Source organism: Heptranchias perlo, chromosome 34 (genome assembly GCF_035084215.1).
Source record: "Heptranchias perlo isolate sHepPer1 chromosome 34, sHepPer1.hap1, whole genome shotgun sequence".
In the NCBI taxonomy this organism is placed as follows: domain Eukaryota; kingdom Metazoa; phylum Chordata; class Chondrichthyes; order Hexanchiformes; family Hexanchidae; genus Heptranchias; species Heptranchias perlo.
Genome location: NC_090358.1, coordinates 19,949,474 through 19,970,262, shown reverse-complemented (window position 1 = coordinate 19,970,262; position 20,789 = coordinate 19,949,474).

Below are 20,789 nucleotides of genomic sequence, written 5' to 3'. Positions count from 1 at the left end.
TTTTTAATGCTAATGAAAATTAAAGGTGGTCCATAATAACATTCTGAACTTTAAAATGAAAGTTTAATAAGTTTGCTTTGCTATTGCAGTGTGAAAACTAAGTGGTACAAGACTGAGTCCTGACATGGAAATTAATCTAATGCTGGTTTGACTGCTGATTTGAAGTTTTGATTTTTCAGTCACACCTGAAGTGCGGCTTAACTTCCGTCTAATTAAATGTGCTGGGTCAGGACACAAGCTGTCAGGTGGGAAGGCTCTGTTTTAACTAATCAGAGCAGATGATAAACTCTGGTCGCCTGTGCCAAGTAGAGGCCATTAAAATGATTGTAGCCCGGCTTTAAGAACACGAGAATTTGAGAAAAGTTTCAGCTGAAACATGAATCCAACATGAGTCCATCGTACTGTGCAATTCTGAGGACAAAATAATTCTGTCTGTTGTCTTTGATGGTGTTAACGATTCCCTTCAGTGGTGGCGCCAGGTGATATCTCTTTCAAAGACCGCGGCTATGTCCTTCAATGCCTTCCTGCCCAATCCTCCACGGTAATCCATAGACCAGATTTATTCTGCGCCAGTAATTCTGATCCCATTGCTGTCAGCTCACCTATGCCTCTTAGCTAAGTGCAGGCAAAATGAAGGCCAGTCTACAAAGTATGGCTCAAAGGAGTGAAGAAAAAAGATTTGGATTTGTATGAACTTTGCAGCTCTAGCTCCTTGTCTTTCAAGCTCCATCATTCATCTGTCAAATGGTCTGTAGATTTGTTGTCAGCGCGAAGACATTGTAGGGATCAATACTGACTGGTGGCCTTAAGCATCTGGGAATTACATCCCACACAAGTTTTAAATGTTCTTTCTCAAACATCTTTGAGTCTAAAAACGCACATTGAATAATCATTGATAACTAGGAAAATCTGTTTTGAGGTTTAGGTCAACAATTAAGACATTAGAAAAATAAAATGTACTTATATGGTAGTGGGAAAAATTAAAAATATCAATTGCAAAGTGTAAAATGTTGTTTCTAAAAGAAATTCTTGAGTTATTGATTCATGGCAGATCAATCAGGGGAGGAGGAGAGTAAGGGGAAGAACTGCTCTATTGTAAGTGTATTTGAAAAGAACGTGTTATAATGTCACTACGCATAGGAACCACAGCAATTCTTCCTCCAAGGTTCCCAATGTGAATCATTACAAAGGAGGGAAAAAACTGAAGCTAATGCTATTAGGATTTCAATATGTAATAGCAGCTTTCATGATCATTCAAGATCTCTTCAACCTCTTTCCTGTTCACAGCTTGGACATAGAAAAGATTTAACAGGAATGTTTGCTATTAGGAAAAATCAGGCGGGATTTGGGTCATGTTATATACTGTTGCCTGTAACTTAAAACTTCAACTCCGCTCGTTTGCTCGTATTGGATGATGTGCAGAAAACTGAGCCTCAGAACTGAGAAGAGTCAAATTTGTTTTGTCAGTTCAAACAGATTGGACCAGACTCAAGCTTTATGGGCCCCAGTTTAACATGAATGATGATAAAGATGGAAAGTTCCAGCCCAAGAATGCAACTGCAAATTAATGCCATTTAAATACTGACCCCCACAGTAATAAATCCTAGTTTTAGTATATTAAAAGCAAGCTGTTGGTATACGAAAGGCAAGCTAACAAATCATATCTTAGCTGGCATAGGAACAGGAGTAGGCCATTCAGCCCCTCAAGCCTGTTCAGCCATTCAATTAGATCATGGCTGATCTGTATCTCAATCCATTTACCCGCCTTGGTTCTGTAACCTTTAATACCCTTGCCTAACAAAAATCTGTCAATCTCAGTTTTGAAATTTTCAATTGACCTAACCTCAACAGCTTTTGAGGGGAGAGAGTTCCAGATTCCCACTACCCTTTGTGTGAAGAAGTGCTTCCTGACATCACCCCCGAAGTGACCAGTGTTAATTGTATCCATATGATTTATATCAAATAGTGTTAATCGCATCGAGGTGTTGCAAAGCAATCGGGGACTCTCTTGTATCCATTTATATGAGAGCTTATCTAGAGGGTGGTGTTAATGTTGATCTCTGTGAATTAAGACTTGGAAGCAACTGAAGACCAGGCTCTAGTATTCTATTCTTCACCATTTGGCTATCCAGTTTATGACATCTAGCTCTAATTTTAAGGCTATGCCCCTTGTTCTGGACTCCCCTACCAGAGGAAATAGTTTCTCTTTATCTACCCTATCAAATCCTTTCATCAGATTTCACGTCAGCACTAGGTTCTGTGAAATCAGCAAATCAACTGATTTTGCCATCTTTTGGAGTCTTGCCTGCCCTTGCTGTTATTCTCAGCACCACTGCTTAATGTCAGGGTACCCCAATTAATACAGGATAGCTGAGAGCTGTGCAACAAATGGGGTTCATTAGAATTTTCTGACTGGGCAGCTTGCAATAGTAAATTGCATTAATACAAAAGGATTATGGCTTTATTGGCACAGATAAAGTGAATGTACCATATAATAGGCAAAATAGTAATTGCTTAATGACAGTGGCTTCTTCATAAGGAGAGACAAAGGAAACATGCAGAAGGTAAGTTTAAAGATAACTTTTTACATGAACCTTTATAAAGGTGAGAAACAAATATTGAAAGTGCAATGTTTTTAGATGATTGGATGATACAATGGGTTAGACACTGCCCTTTCACCTCAGAGTTTGGTTAAAACCCAACCAAAACTGGTTGGATGGAAGTTTCTTCAGTCTACTGTTGGTCACGGGGATTCTATATGGCATGAGTTTGGACAGTCTCAACCCAGTTCCTACCAGGCGTGGGCCTTTAGCTGAAAACTATTCTAATTCAGCACTAACTGGTAATTGCTCTCAGAACACACATGACCTGATACAAGAAGTGGAAAAATCTTCACTATTGGTAAGCAGAACATATTTAACTACAGATTATTTTTCAGATGTTCAGGCTAAAGCACATTGTTGAGTCAGAGTAAAGAGGACTTTACTCTGGAGCTAAATCTGTGAGTACCTAATGCTGATAGAAGAGGCAGAAATGGAAAGTGACCTACTTTTCAGCACTGACATTTTTGACCTCAGTGGGTTCAAAACTCACCTCCCCCCTGCAAAAAATAGATTAATTTACAGCGACACCAAAACTAACTCATTAGTCAGCATAAATTTATCACCCGAAAGGAGAGTTGCAAAAGTTTTGACTGAGTACAGGCAGATCTCCAGTTAAGCCAGATCCTGTCAGAGTTACATATCCTGGTTCGCAGTTTTTTTTTTCTGTTCAAGATAAAGCTTCTTCCATCTGTTGGACTTCTATCCTAAGGTAAACAGGAACTCAAGAATGCAAGGATAAGTGCCAACAATAAAAAAGGGATGCTGCCTATCAAAGGCCTTGGAGGAATGTGGAAAGGTAATTTATAATTTTAAGAGAAACATCGGCATAAAGTCGTGATAAATCCTACTTCTCTTACAATGTAATGATAAACTTTGAGATTTTACGACTTGCACTATCGCGATTTTACAAGTCAAGGTCACTCCTAATGTCTCGTCTTTTTTGTGAAAAGTTTGAAATGTAGACCGTGTAACAACTGTTAATAGTGCAGAGTTACAAAGGTAGAAATTGGTCTTCATTGCTACTGTTTTCCAGGTAGAAAATGGGGAAAAATTGACCAATTTCGCAGGAGTGCTATGCCCTGGGCCCAAAGGACGCCTGAAAAACGTCTGACGCCAGATTGGTTTGGAAGATTTTCAGGCTACCTAAAACAGACATTAGGCCCCTTGCCTATGTTAATGAGGGGCCTATCACCTGCTTTAGGACCCCCTCAGAGAAATTGGGCTGACCTGAGAGGAGTGGCACTGGGCCTGTTCTGCCCAGGTTTAGCTGGTTTGGATGCGGCCTAGCAAGCAGCCGCCACCAAAAAGATAAGTAAAATACTTTAAAAAATTTTACTGTGGAGCTAGGAGGAGCTGAAGTATTCCTCTCGTCTACACAGTACTCCTGACAGCCATGATCAGCCCCACTCCTGCTGTTCGCCCACCCCCGGGGACCTCCAAAAACAGGCCCAGATGAATTTTCCCCCACATTCTCAACCTGATAATGCTACTAGCTGATATACATTTAACTGGGTGAGGGCAATTGATACTTACACTAATAAGAATTAACTTAATCCAAGTTTTAATCCTGTCACATCTTGTAAGATTAAGATTTGCAGAACAGACAAAGAATGTACACTGATTCTCTTGATAGAGAAAGATCTGTACAAACAAATTTGGAAGTGCAAATGCACATCTTAGACTGTAGGTAGGCTAAACAAATATGATGGGGAACTTTAGAAACCATTTTTTACTTCCCAGGTAGGTGGAATCTCACATTCCAAGTGACATCAAAGTGTCATCAATCTTGAGAAGGGGGAGATTAGAGATCGTAGGCACCTAGAATCATACAGAATCATAGCACAGAAGGGGCCATTTGGCTCAGCATGCCTGTGCCTACTCTTTGAAAGTGCTGTACAATTAGTCCCACTCCATTGGTTTTTCCCCATAGCCCTGCAAAATTTCCCCTTTCAAGTATTTATCCAATTCCCTTTTGAAAGTTAGTATTGAATCTGCTTCCACCACCCTTTCAGGCAGTGCATTCCAGACCATAATACCTCACAATGTAAAAAATTTTTCCTCTGGTTCTTTTGCCAATTACCTTAAATCTGTGTCCTCTGGTTACTGACCCTTCTGCCGCTGGAAACAGTTTCTCCTTATTTACTCTATCAAAACCCATCATGATTTTGAAAATCTTTATCCAATCTCCCCATAACCTTTTCTGCTCGAAGGAGAACAACTTCAGTTTCTCCAGTTTCTCCACGTAACTGAAGTCTTTCATTCCTGGTATCATTCTAGTAAATCTTCTCTGCACCTTCTCTAAGGACTTGTCATCCTTCCTGGAATATGGTGCCTAGAATTGGCCACAGTACTCCAGCTGGGGTCTAACCAGTGTTTTATAAAGGTTCAGCATAACTTCCTTGCTTTTGTATTCTATCCCTCTATTTATAAAGCCGAGGATTGTGTATGCCTTTTTAACAGCCTTCTCATCTTGTCCTGAAACTTGTGGTACTTACACCCGCAGGTCTCTCTGTCCCTGCACCCCCTTTAAAATTGTACCATTTAGTTTATATTGCCTCTCCTTGTTCTTCTTCCCAAAATGAATCACTACACATTTCTCTGCATTAAATTTCATCTGCCATGTGTCTGCCCATTTCACCAGTCTGTCTACGTCCTCCTGGAGTCTGTTACTATCCTCCTCAATGTTTACTATATTCCTGAGTTTCGTGCCATCTGCAAACTTTGAAATTATACCATGTATACCCAAGTCCAGCTCATTAATATATATCAAAAAGAGTAGTGGTCCCAACACTGATTCCTGGGGGCACCACTGCACACTTCCCTTCAGTCTGAAAAACAACCACTCATCACTACTCTCTGCCTTCCATCCCTTAGCTAATTATGTATCCACTCAGCTACTGCCTCTTTAATCCCATGGGCTTCCATTTTGCTAACAAATCTATTAAGAGGTACTTTATCCAATGCCTTTTGAAAGTCCATAAACACATCATCAGCACTACCCTCATCAAACTTTTTCATTACTTCATCAAAGAACTCAATCAAATTAACCTATCTATTAATGCTGTCAATAGAGTCACCAAGTCCATTTAAGAAACTTGGTTTGTTATCTGAAGCAGTCCCCTGTTCCTAGTAGGGAGCGCACGTTGGAGATAGGACTACCAAATTGTCATTCTGATTCTCTGACTCACTCTCCGTCTGAGCTTGGCTCCTCACTGGGAGAGGCAGCACTCGATGTATCATATGAAGCTACCTGGGCCTACTTCACAAACTTCTTTTGTGAGGCAAACAGGCAGACCAGACAATAGTCGTAAGTATTAATTGAGTCCTGATGAAGGCGCTACACCTGAAGCAGTGACCTGTCTTTTCTCTTTACAAATGCTGACAGACTTACAATAGTGAAGCAAATTACTAAAAATAAAATTTTAAAATACCCCAAAGGACAAATGAAGAGACCAAATTGACTGCTTCCCCTCTTGGATGCAATACTTCTGTGTAAGAGATTTGATAGAGCTATTCAAAATCATGAAGGGACTAGACAGAGTAGATAGAGAGAAACTGTTCCCATTGGCGGAAGGGTCAAGAACCAGAGGACATAATTTAAGGTGATTGGCAAAAGACCCAAAAGTGACATGAGGAAAATTTTTTTTACAATGGGAGTGGTTAGGATCTGGAATGCACTGCCCAAGGTGGTGGTGGAGATTGATTCAATCATGGTCTTCAAAAGGGAACTGGAGAAACAGGGCTACGGGGAAAGGGCGGGGGAGTGGGACTAGCTGGATTGCTCTTGCATAGAGCCGGCACAGACTCGAAGGGTCGAATGGACTTCTTCCATGGCTGTAACCTTTCTATGTTTCTACGATTCTATAGTTAAGCCTAATAACTGAGTGATATCTAAGTTAGCTTAGTTCCTGAGCTTAAGCACAGTTTTGTGAATACCGCACATTTTGATGAGCTGGTTAATCCTGAAGAGCACTGGTCTTCCCTACAATAACAATCTGCTGTTACAAACAAGAACTGTCTATGTTGTCATTCTGAGACATGAGGAGACACCCACAATCTTTGACTGCACAATATGAATGGTTTGCTGAGAGTCCAAAATCCTGATTCTTGATTTCTTGAACCGGCATAAAGCTAGTAATAAGTTCAATTCATCCATCCTTGGAGTATCTAAAGGAAAGACAACCATACCTGATGAATCCTCTTCTGATACAGCAGAAGAAGTTATATTGGCTGTCATAGTGGGAAGCATCATCTGGATCCCACAGGAATTCAGAGCTCAAGCTTCATTCATGAACCAGGGAGTCCAGTGCAAGATGTATCTACTGGACTCACTCCGCAGAACACTACGCATTTACGTTACTGACGTTTGGGAGTATGAATGGTATTGTCAGATCAATCCAGAAGGTTATTTGCAGATGCAGCTGACTGATGGTAAGCAGGTCCCTGAACGTGGGTCAGTTAAGTAGATTCTGTATGCTGACGCATTGCTAAATAGGAACGTGCTATTTAAGTCAGTGACTAAAGCGCCAAGGTATGGAAGAAAAAGGATGTGAGAAGAGTCTGCTCAGAAAAGACAAATTCACGTGGAGTTGAGTTATGGTAATGATGTTACCCATAACCCTGCTAATGATAAAAATTCCCATTAGAAAAACGCACAAACAATGCTACGAGCAGGAGGTTCTCTCCAGGTGGGATGGTACTGTGAAACGAAGGATAATGAGAGCAGACCTCCAGCTTCAGGACAAACTCATTAGGTTTCTGGATTGTGACACAGAAACAATGCACCAATTTTGTCTCAATCTGCAACAAGTTTATTTACAAATCTGACATTATATTTGTGGGGACTAACATTAAATGAACACTCATGGTGGTATAGGTCAGCACTAAGGTGAGTAAAATGGTATATTAATCATTATCGGGGAAACTAAAAGTCTGGAAAAAGAAATTTCACCTTTAATATTCTCCTCTTCTGCTTTTTTGCTGATTAAGAACTTAAGTGTCTTCCTGACATAATTGCATCTCATACAGAATGGTATAAAAAGGTAACACAAGGATTCTCTATATTTTCAGTGTCTCTTACAATGCTGATAAATAATTATAATTAAAGATGATTTGCAACTGCATTGTAAGAGAAATTAAAAATGTAGAGAAGCTGAGGACTCTTGTGAACATCTTGGTTTGATTAATCCATACAAAAGTTGAAGGGAAAAGAACATGGTACAATTGTTTGAGTTTAAAATTTTATTTTTTTCACTCATTTAGGGTTAAGATGTCTGTGTCGGAGAATGAAATATTTTATGTTTGACTTCTGGCCACATTATTAAAATATCCTTCTATCACTTTTACTATATGTCTTTATTAAAATTCCCATACTTTAATAAGCCAGGCAGAAATGCACAATAAATAACTTATGCAATTATTTTATTGCCGTCATGTTTCATCGGAACAATCCTGATGAAACATTATGCAGTTATTCTATTGCCACCAGTTATTTATTGTATATTTCTGTTTGGTTTATTAAAGTTTAGTGTTTAAAAAACTCTTAATAGTAAAAAAAATGACAGGTAATACCTTTAAGCCATGTCTGCTTCAGCTCAGTAATGTAAAATAGCCTTGGTTTTGCCACTGACTTTCAGGCACAGTTTTAGCTTTCACTGGAACAAACTAATATTTACATTCAAACAAAATGTGCCCTTAAAGTACAGGAGAATTAAAACAGCCATAAGTGCAAGAAAACTGAAATAGAAACCGAAGAATATTGGAAATACTCAGCAAGTTAGTCAGCGTCTGAGAAAGAAAGAAAGGTTAATGCTTTAGTTGGGATTCTTCCTCAGTTCTGAGCTGATATTTATATTTGGTCTGAACTGTGTGGCATTTTGTGAATGAAATATATCATTTCTGAATAGTTTTGAAATGCAGAAACAAAAAGACAGCCAAAAGGTGAAAAAAAAACTCACCACAACCAAAATTCAGGGGGTGAAATTCATCCTGTGGATCATTTTAGCAAAAAAAATTCAACATGATTACAAAATGGGAAATGCATTTTTGTACTCGTGCTGTCTTTCAGTATGGTTTTTAGAGCTTCAATGGGGTCAGAACAGAATTAATGTTGGTGTAACACTGTATCCATGATGAAGCATAGAAAGTTGTCCGACTGTTCCCTTTGACCTGGGAGTGTTTATATGATTGACAGTTGCATGTGAATAGTTCAAAGTGACTGGGCAATAAGAAGTATGTTTTAAACTCTGAAGTCTTTTCTAGTTAGTTACTAACTGATTAATAACAAATGCCACAATAACTAGCAGGCAGAATGGTTAAACTCAATCACACCAAGGTGATGAATTTAGAACAGTTGCAAATTAACACTGGATTCAGATTAACGACTAGATGGGATAGACTGAATTAGGTCAGAATAAACACAAATTGAAACAAGATGCTCAGGGGTGCTGAATTCAGAGGGAATTGGCTCTAAATAAATGCAAATCCAGCAAATCATTGTTGGAGCTGATAATCTAGATAGCCTTTACACTGCTAGTACTCTCACTATAAGATATTAAGGGGAACAGATAGGGTGGATAGAGATAAACTATTTCCGCTGGTTGGGGATTTTAGGAGTCGGGGGCACAGTCTAAAAATTAGAGCCAGACCTTTCAGGAGCGAGATTAGAAAACATTTCTACACACAAAGGGTTGTAGAAGTTTGGAACTCTCTTCTGCAAACGGCAATTGATATAGCTCAATTGCTAAATTTAAATCTGAGATAGATAGCTTTTTGGCAACCAAAGGTATTAAGGGATATGGGCCAAAGGCAGGTATATGGAGCTAGATCACAGATCAGCCATGATCTTATCAAATGGCGGAGCAGGCACAAGGGGCTGAATGGCCTACTCCTGTTCCTATGTTCAAATGTTCCTATAGCCCCAGAATTGAATCACTTCCATAAAAAAAACATTTTTGAAATGACGTAGGTTTCTAGGAGCTGTTGTATGGCCTTTGATCCTTCATATAGCGTCTCCTCATATACTTTTAATTTTACTTCATATTTTGCTAGTGAAACTTAGGTGACAAAGCAGAATATTGGGGAAGCGAAAATAAAAATAAGGCTTCATAGATTCAATGTTTGCTTTTTATTCTTTAATATCATAAAGGTTCAAAGTCGGAAACTCTGAATCTAAGTTTCTCATTTTTAAGTTAGTTTTTGTATTTGTCTGTATGATCGAGAGAGAGCTGATCATTTTGGATTGTGCTGTAATCTTTGATAATGAAAGGTCCACACACAGCTATAACTAGAGAAAAGCAGCTTGTCCTAGTAGGGCCAGACTTTAGGTCTTCCTCCACATCCTTCCATTCCCCATTGACTTCTGGCTCATTTCCCAATCTCATGAAGCATGCCCTGACTCACCACCTCACAGTAATCTCCACTCCCCTGACTGCACCATCCTTACCTAGAACCAATGACCGATATCTAAAAAAACATGTACTTCAAAATAAAAACATCAGTTGTATTAGTTTAGGATTTCTGACACATATACACAACATAGTTAACTTAATACATCACGGTCAATAACCAGGTACTAAATCATCACAGACATTCAGTTCCCCTTCTTCTTAACTCTAATCTGTCTTGCTGTGGATTTGCATAGCTTGTAGACAAGCATTAGAGGATAATAAAAAGAATGATGCAATTCAATTACTTTCTCTACTTGAACTCTAAGCCCACAAAAAAATTCAAGTACACAATTACTTTTCCTGACTGAAATGTGTATACTGTACTTATTTATTTTACCCTGTTTTGTTTATACTGAGAAAGGCAGAGCAGATTTTTTAATTGTCAGATCTGTACTGCATCAAAGACGAAGAAGTAGTGAGTGTTCATTTTCAACTGCACCTTCCAAATATGCCAACAAGAGTAAGTTGTTAGTTAATAATGATGACGAATTATTGAAGAAAACAGGTCAGTGCAAAGAGTTATTTTTCTATGTTTAGTTTACAGCAGTTTTAGATACATTATGGGCACAGTTTTATTCCCATGATATTGGCACTAGGGAAGCCTGCACTGATGCGAGTGAATTTTGCACCTGGTGTAATCACAAAAAAGGAATTTGTGCCAGCACTAGTGAGCAAGCTTTTTAAAAAAAAATAAAATGAATTTAAATACAATGCAGTGTTATGTATCCATGTGCCAAAAATGAAAACTTTAAAATTCCTTGCTCCAACTCAACCTTAAATTCTGTCCCACAGGTTGGGAATTGCTGCAGACTTAGTTACGTCAGATCAAGGGGTGAAAACCTGCTCTACGTTACAAGTGGACTTTAGAATTCATGCTATGGTGTTACTCCCATGTATTTCATATCAGAATGCCAGTAAAGGACGGTTTGAAGTTACATGATTAGAGTAAGGGATTCATGGTGCCGCGTGATTTGTTATCGCACAGACCTGCTTGGATATCAGCCATTCACTACCTCTGGGATGCAAAATTGCAGTACTTAGACAGCAATATATGTTATGTACAGTATAGAATTTCACAGTATTTATCATGACATGTCACACCAAGACAAATTTCTTGCCCTTTGTAACGGCCTATATGAAAGCCTGCAGCTTAGTTTAGTTGCTCACTTGCATCAATTGGCATCACAGTACTTTCAAAAATCATCCAGAGCTCAGCTTGTGTTAGATCACCAGATAGCAGTCTTGCATTATACCACCATTTCAATTTATAATATTTACATTTGAACTAATATCAAGAAACCACGTGGTACAAAAATGGCACTGTACTTATTTATGGGGAACGATAAGACAGTTTGCATTGTAGAAGCTTGTAATACATAAATGCTGATTCTCCCCTATCTCTTGCACGAGATATCTTTTGTAGTATTTAAACTATAGCATAGCACAATTTAATTGTTCTGAGGCTTAGATGTTTTTATTATAACTTGAACAGATAGTGGTTTGCATTAATTAAATTTAGGTTGTAATGTCTTATCAAATTTGACTAGTTGACAAATATGCCATTGTCAGAAAAGCAATGGGGTAGATTTTGACTTTCTGCGATAATGTAAAACGTCTTACATCTCTCCCGATTTTTATTTCCATTGAAGTCAATGTAAATAAAAATCGGGAGAGATGTATAATGGGCTCCCAACTCACTATCACCCGTTTTACACTATCACACAAAGCTAAGATCTGCCCCAGTAACTCTACACTTTGGTAACTTTACCAACACTTATGTGGATGAAGTTCCAGTTTATAATTGTCAGGTAACTGAAAGCCATAAAGGGTACATGGCAACTAACCTTGAAAAGTGGAAATATTCCATTGAGACCTGATTGCGTAACCTACAATCAACAAGGTCATGAGCAGGTTATGTCATGGTTAAGTCATCCTGCATTCCTTTTATGTTACAAAACACATTGAAAAACTGGAACATTTTTAGTCTATTTTAATCGTACAGATAACTTTTTTAAATCAAATACTCACTTCCACAGAGGCAGAAGGCAGAATGATATCAAATAGATGCAGTCAAATTAATGTCATTTTTACAGTGAATCATTAGGCCCACAAGTAGCCCTAGGTCAGACGTGCACACACTGTTGCTATGGCATGTTGCTAGGCCCCAAGCAACCCTATGTGCTGATGTATTCAAAGAGTCTTGCTGAATGGTTCACAGTTTTATGGCATAATTAAGAGGTTACAAATTCAGGCTATAGGACAAAAAAAATTTGATTTCCTACGGTAAGAGATGCAGGCATCATTTGAAGACACATGTAAATCTTACCACCAGGAGGTAAAAAAAGGTTTGAAATGTAGCCAGTGTGGATCATCAAAAAGAATACTGCAGTTTTAAAAGAAAGTAGCAAAGACCCCCGCATGGATTTCACTGGTGACAGCAGCAGCTGGAATGCATGACTATTTGCATGTAGTGGAAAACAGCTGCATTACATTGCTAACCTCTGGGACAATGTGCACTCAATATGTGTTTAGACAGATTCGGTTGGGTATTGAGGTCAGTGCACTGTCAGCTACTGCGAGTGGGCTTGCAAAACCCAGGAAATCAGGCGTTAAAAAAAACCTTTGCTTTCAAATGCCTTATTATTATTTTTCTTTAAGAGATGAGAGTTGAGTTGAGGTTCATTAAATGCTAAATGTACAGAAAGAGAACAGAAGAATTGCCCTGCCTGCCATGAATACTGTATTCTGAATATAAATACTGTGCACAAAATGGCTCCAGTGATTGGCTACATAACAACAGTCACTGCACTGTAAAGTAATGCATTGCAGTGAAGCACTTTGAGATGTGTCAGAGATGTCATAAGACATTGTGGTTGATTTTGCTCTAAAAATAACGGCGAGCTGAACAGCGCTCACCGTTATTTCAGCGCAAGTCGTACAGCAACTTTCGGCGACCGCACATGTGCAGTTAAACACGGAAATCTGGAAGTTGCTGTAGCGGATGCCCTGCTCGTCCAGAAGCTTTGTGGGAAGGAGATCTCGTCGGCCCACTCACCATTGAAGTGACTGCAACAATCCTCTCTTGCCCTGATGGAAATGAAGTAATCGCGCCAGAAAAGGCAAGTCAAGGTTTTTGAGTGTAAGCAAACTTTTAACAGTGTGGTAAGTCTTAATGACTGCAAAAAACCTCTCTGGCACTGAAAATTTACTTTTACAAGTGTGGAGTCTCATTCCTTCACATTTTAATTGTTGCTGGACATTTAAAAAAAAATTTTTTTAACTTTTTCTTTCTGTCTCTTTTATCTCTGAGTCTTAATTCAATATTTTTCTTTCTGTAACTGATGGTACAGTAAATTCACTAGTCCAACTTACACTTCCTGGTTCTGTGGCTTAGTAACATGATTCAATATGATTGGTTATGGGGATACACAGCAGTTTGGCCTGTTCACACAGGTCCCAGATGCCCGGGAGAGGACGCTGCGTTGGATTGAGGGCCTGTTAAGAGGAACAAAAGCCCATGAAAAGTCTGTGGGCAAGTCCAAGTTTAACGAACAGTGGGCACTGTTTGTTCGCCGCTCAGAGCAAAATCCAGCCTATTATATAAATGCATGACTTTTCTTTTTCCCCTTGCTCTAGATGTAAATTTATGTACATTAATTATTTGCGAAAACTGTATTTATAATTTGCATACAAGCAAATTGTTACCAAGTCTGAACTGCTGGCTGACAAAAGGCCTATTTACATGGTAATGCCAGGATACAGCTTTAGTGCACCAAATACAAACATTCAGGGGAAACATGAACCTAAAACTTCATGAGGCATGAGTGATCAGCTGGCATACCTTATACAAGTTTTATGCATCATATAATATATTAATTTTACAGAAAAAGAATATATATAGTGTGTAGGGCCTGTCTTCACACATGTTCACAATTTAACATACAAACATCTCACAGATCCAGAAAAAGAATGGGGCATGAATATTGAATGTTGGTGGCTGTTGAATTGGTTTAATGTTATATTATGTCAGCATTTCATAAATAAGGGTCCAGTTCTCGGATGGATGTTCACAACCAAGTTCATTCTGAATCGTTTGAGGAACCAGATCTACTTGAGTTTGAGGGTATATGTTATGTATGCTAATGGCAATTCCATTACTTTTGATTATTATGGTGACGTTCAGTTCAATCACTGAAAATACACATGAAAATCTGATCATTCTGCACTGGTGTTTCTTATGATAAAAGTGAAAATTGGAAAACAACAGTTTCTCCGGTTTAAAAATGGAGTTCATCATCTACCTGATCCATTGGACAAGCTCAAGTGAGGCGATTGAAGGTTTTTTGATTGAGGATATATTTCTAGTTCCTTCTTATTCCATGATTGCTATTCGGCTACCATGGAATCACATTTTAATCCCATGCTTTTTAGCCTACCTATGCAGTATAAATCAAGTTATATATCCTATATTATTTAGGAACATAGGAGCTGGGGTAAGCCATTCAGCCCCTCAAGCCTGTTCCACCATTCAATTAGATCATGGATGATCTGTATTTCAACTCCATTTACCCACCTTGGTTCCATATCCCTTGATAACCTTATCTAACAAAAATTTATCAAACTCAGTTTTGAAATTTTCAACTAATGTAGCCTCAACAGCTTTATGAGGGAGAGAGTTCCAGATTTCCACTACCCTTTGTGTGCAGAAGTGTTTCCTGATATCACCCCTGAATGGCCTAGCTCTAATTTTAAGGTAATGTCCCCTTGTTCTGGACTCCCCCACCAGAGGAAATAGTTTCTCTCTATCTACCCATCAAATCCTTTAATCATCTTAAACAACTCAATTTGATAACCCCTTAATCTTCTACACTCAAGGAATACAAGCCTAGTCTATGCAGAAACGTCCTCATAATTTAACCCTTCTAGCCTTGGTATTTATCTGGTGAATTTGTGCTGTATCGCCTCCATAACCAATATATCCCCCCTGAGGTGCGGTGCCCAGAACTGAACACAGTATGATAATATTAATATGATAACATGTTCTACTATATTCATATTTCCAAGTTTACAAGAAGCAGATCCAATACAATTTTAAAAATTGTTCCATCTGTTTATACTTTCCAATCCATTTCTCTCCGTCTATGAAGCTCCCCACACTTTTGCCTTCCAGCCAGCATGATGAGACTGTCTTGGCAGCAGACCTTCTCTACTGATCCACAGACCTCTCCTGACTGATCGTGGAATGGCATCACTGCTGTTCCGTGATCAGCCGACAGCACCGGCAATTCAAGTGGAATACTGTATCCAGTGGGCTGTCTGAGGATTCCTGAAAGTCAGACAATAAAGGCAAGCATGATGAAATGAGGGGCATCACGGAGATGCATACTCAAGGCCTGTTAATTGGGAGGCAAGGGTTGCTTTTTTCAAAATATTGCAAAATAATAATCAAAAAATAGCACACAGCAAACAGAGGTTAATGACAGTGGCTTACCATTGAATGTATTGGGCCATTGGATGGTAAATAGCCATGATACAAATAAAGTGAAACCTGTCTATAATGGCCACCTTTTGGACTGGCTTCACTTTGTTTTTAAAGACAGGTGATCTCCAGATTACAGTTTGAAGCCTAAACCATTCATTTATTGTTGAGATTGACACAGGGTGATCGCTATAGACAGGGGTCTCTGGATATTCTCCAGTGTACATCAACAACTATCATTAACTCTTTAGAGGACTGCCATAACATTTTGTCAGGTTTTTTTCCCCTCTTATCACCAATTTTCTTCGCTGCTTTTTTGGTCTCCCCTTCTCTTGAAGCATCCCCTCCTTGCTGAAGTACAATATCACGGGTGCTGGTCACCCTCAAGTACCTCAACCAAACGGTCAGTATCCATTTCTGAGCCTTAAGCGTGATATTCAACATCATCCAATGTGACATACATGCATTTGTAACAGAGATGAGAAGTGGAAATCCTGGCTGATTGTTCCCTCCCTACGTCAGGAGCACTGAAGACGCCCACTGAGATCAACTAACTTAGCACAACTTTCCTGGTCTGTATACCTCAGGTATTCACTGAATAAACTCACCGAGTCAATACCAAAACGATTCTGCACCAAAATCTGAAATATATTAAGAATTCAGTTTTAGGTTTATATTCTATGATTTGCGAAAAAAATCATTGCATGGTTATGCAATATTTTTACTTCTACGTAATATTATTCAGCACCAGGACTGCACTGAAAAACACCTTGGTAGAAATTGCATCTGATTCTGTACCTGCGGACTAGCTAAACCTAGTTTAACCATCTAATGTGGCACTGTTATCATTTAGCAGTGAGAGTAAATCTTTTTATTAGAATTCACCGTTGTGTTTATGCTTGGGGTCAGCATGGGGGGGTGGGGGCAAACAGGTTCCTTACTAAATGTACTCCATGTGCTTCAGAAGGACATTTTATATTTATTAAAAGCCAATATAAAGGCTGGAAAACTGTTGTTCTTGCACTGTGCCACCAATTTAAAATGTTGTTCATTATAGAGGACCAGAGTCCTGAGGGGAATTTTTCCAATGGGCAGTCAAAAAAATCACAGAGAATTTTCCCTTGTCCAAGTATGAGTAATGGACCCCACCAAACTGAACCTCTGGTACTGCAAAACTACTGAGATGATGACTGACCCTTTAAGCTGCCGCAGGCCTCTAAATGCTGCTTCCTAACCCCCAGTTGGGTGATCTCCCAATCAGAGGTGTTTCTAACACCTGAAAATCATCCTAATTGCTAAAACAGGGTTGACAAGGCAAATTGCAGTGGGGTCAGCCCAATCTCGCAATGGTGGGTGTGCGAATCGCACTCTGCTCAGCTTTGGGATTTCGACCAAGCGGAAAACCCAGATTAAGCAGCTTGTAAACCTAAATTTAAAGATATCTGGGAACCGATTGTCCTCCTTTACGTTTGGAGGCAGGGGTGGGTGGGGATAAATAATTGCATGGGTAGAATGCATAGAGGAAGATTGGTAAGGGAGGATCGCACGCCCGCAACACAGCCGCCCAATTTTCCTATGTGCGACCCACCCAGGCCATTAATTACACTCATACAAAAGAGAAAAATCTCACCACTTGATTGCCAAGGCAAATTGATGTTGCATATGTGGTAACCTGACTCCTTGGAAAAACACCACTAATAAACATTAATAGAGTGGAATCTCAGTGTTGAGATATTTTTCCCTCTGTCCATTATTTTAGCAAAAAAGACTAAACATTTCCCATTTTATTTTCATATCTACTTTATCACTAATAATTGCAAACAAGGGAAAATATGCACTAGATTTCCCCTTAAATAGATTAAGATGTTGTTTGAAGGTACTATTGTTTTAAAACAGTGATTGGCAGATATCAACCTCATCAAACCAACATCTGAGTATTGAATGTTCAAGGGATAAGTATAGATGTAGCTGATCATATAACCTTTGAAATGCTGTGTGACTCCAGTCTTGCTGGAACCATGGAAATCTTTTCTGTGGAATCTAAGCAGAGTTGAGTAACAGAGACGGAAATGGAAGATTGTTAAGACCAACTCCGATCACTTTTATTGCAGGGGGAGAAAAAATACTAAATTAAACAAAAGTGTGGTTTGATGCAGTGGTAGGTTTAGAAATGACTGAAGGGGGATCTGAGTCTGAAGGCTTGAGATTTATTTGATATTAGAGTGTCCCTCCAGAAAATTTTGATTTTTGACTCTTTGGTATTTTGGAGTCGACTGTAATTTTGCCTTTCAAGAATAATTTCCCCAGTAGGGTTGCAGATATCTTAAATACCAAAATAAAAATAGTAGTTGGGACTTCCATACAACTTTACAGGAGCCATTTGCTTTTATTGCAAATCTATATACGTATGTTCATTTGTGAAATTAAACCTTTTACAACACCGACCTATAATACAATTGGCAGTGCATGTTACAGTCACAAGACAAATCTGGCTGACTATTGCATCTGCCCCGATCCCAGTCCCCAGAGGCTGGGGAAGAATTATCTCAACTCCGCATTGCTGATTTAACTATTTCAAATGAACAGTTTTTATTTTTAGACATATGAATGGATTGGTATCAGGGACAAAATCTTAAAACCGAGTTTGTTAAAGAATCACACCGAAACATTAACCTATCTTTTCCTGCTTTAGATGCTCATCAATGCGCTGTGCACATTTCAAACATTATGGAGTTGAAATTGGGTAGAAAGATCCAATTTCGTGGTGTAATGTCGGGCACTTCATCAGAGTCTGACTGCTACATTTGCCTGGAGCCTGAGCGGGGCAGCAATGGTGGTTTCCCTGGTAGGACAAAGCTGCCAGAAGCTGCATCGAGGCCAAGAAGAGGCCCAGTTTTTAAAATGTATTTGAAGTATGCCTCTGGGCCTCACGAGGAGACATTCCACAAGGAAACTGTGGGCCTCTCCTCCCCTGTGCCTACCCTAACTACGATTCCCCTGCTGATGCAATTCCCTTGCGCTGGTGATCATTCCCGTGGGTTCCCTGTCGCGGCCTCCAAGCCGACCGATTTTAACGGCCAGGTAGCCGCTTCCTGCCAATTTCCCGACCGTTTTGTTCAGGAAGTTGGTGAGTGGTATGCTAATAAGGCCTGTCCATTAAATCAGCTGTGCCTGCCTGCTACCCCATTCCCACCCGGGAGTAGAAATCGACCCCGATTTTTCTAAATGCTTCGCTTTAGCCGCATAATTGTTGAATGCAACCTCTTTAGGAACAAAAATTAAATAAACACAACCATAAATTGCAGCTGCCATAAACCATTGGCTCAACTTAAAACTTTTCTGCTTCAAATTCATGTGTAATTAACGTTAGGAAAAAGTTAAGTCTTATTGATGGGGTCTCACAGATTCTGACCGTGATACTGACAACCTCCAATCACAGTGATTTTGCTTGTGAAATGCGAACAAGCCAATACATTGTTGAAATGATAATGGTTGGCATAGGTGGGGAGTGCTAGAGTTTGGCAATGCTGAGTAAAGTTGGGGCTTGGGAGAACTAAAATCTTGACCAGAAGCATGGAATGGCAAAGCTTGCAATCTGGAGCTTGAGGCTAAATCAACATAATGCATATAAGGTTTCACTGCTAATTGCTTTGGTCAATCAAATCCACCACAAACAACCAATCACACTCAGCAGGAAAGGTAACAGGCTTGCTTTTATCGACTTGGCATCAGGCCTTGGGACTGGGTTAGGGGCATTGTTGGAGATGTGGCTTCTCAATCTTTCACTGCAATTTCGGGAGTATCTGAGGTCTAACCCATGGATAGAAGCTCTAGGAATGGAACAGAAGTCAAGTCCAAGGCCCTTTAGAGAGAAAAGAAAGGTCCATGCAGGTAAAAGTTGTTTTAGATAATATTTTGGGGGAGGCAAGGAACCAACATGGCCACTAAAAGGAGTTTGAAAAAAAAAATCAGAGACTTGGCCTCTTGCTTTTCTGGCGATTGTCAATTGTTCATTGGTTGCATTTTTCTGAATGGAAAAAAATATATACTTTTTAAAACAGATAATGGTTTTTGATTGGTTGGCTTCTAGTAAATGGGACATTTGAACTGATAACCATTTTCTGCCAGTCATTTTCTGCCACCTGGACATCTTTTGCCCTACAGATGCACACCAGATGCAAAGCTTTTAATTACACATAATCTATAAGCATCATATCATAAAGAATAAATATCTGGCAGTGAGTTGGAGATGATTCAATCTTGCTGTTCTAATACTCACAAACTTTTTGTACATGGTTAATGACTTCATCTGAACTTTAAATGACTATCTTGTACTTCACTGACAGCACCTATTACCCAATATAATAGTCATGTATTATGAGTATATTAAGCCCAGTGAAATATGAGCATTTTAATTTATTGCAAGTGAACATCAGATAGTTGTACATCTAAATCAATCACTCTGAAAACCCCAGACCATATTCAATCTATAGTCGTTGTACTAATAACGAGTCTAACAATAAACTCTTGTTAAGTGAATATGCTTGGTCCAGATTACACATTCATCAGGTTTACAGCCCACATTTCATAATCACCTTTTACATTACATCCTATTTGGCAGCTGCACTTTGTATTTTATAAATCTTTTAACTGCATTCAATAACATATCAGGCATTTGCTTATAAAACAGTTGTCCCATTTACGCTACAGACTTTGTACTGGCATAAATCTGATTTAAAAGTCCCCAGTTTGACAATGGCATATCTGGAACAAAAAACTAGCAAACAGACTGGGACTAGAATAAATGTCACTTCCATTTAACATTTCCACTTGTTTCAGCATCGTATTATATTGTGAAATTAGATGAGTGACATCGATGCATTACTCATAGGAAAGGCTGTTTAACAACTGATTGAAAAACACTGACTAAGATAGCATTTGTAAACAAACCAACGAGTTAATTATTTAAGCCTTTATTTTCATTTTTTTCCCCTTTTCCTCCCATTATGTTTCTAAATTCAAAATCTGCTCCAAAACCTAAGGTTAAATTCTCTGATAAAGGGGGGGGGGGCTATAACGGTGAGACCACTGAGCTTTGCTGCTTGACCTCATGTGATTTGTTCATAGCGAGCTCCCAGCTTGGACTGGGCCAGCCTGTGGGAGTTTGTTGTGAAAAATTGCAAGAGGTCGGCCTATCACTCGGAAAAGAAAGAAGCATCCTCGTGTTCAAATGGCTTCGTGGCCTCGGCCCTCCCTATC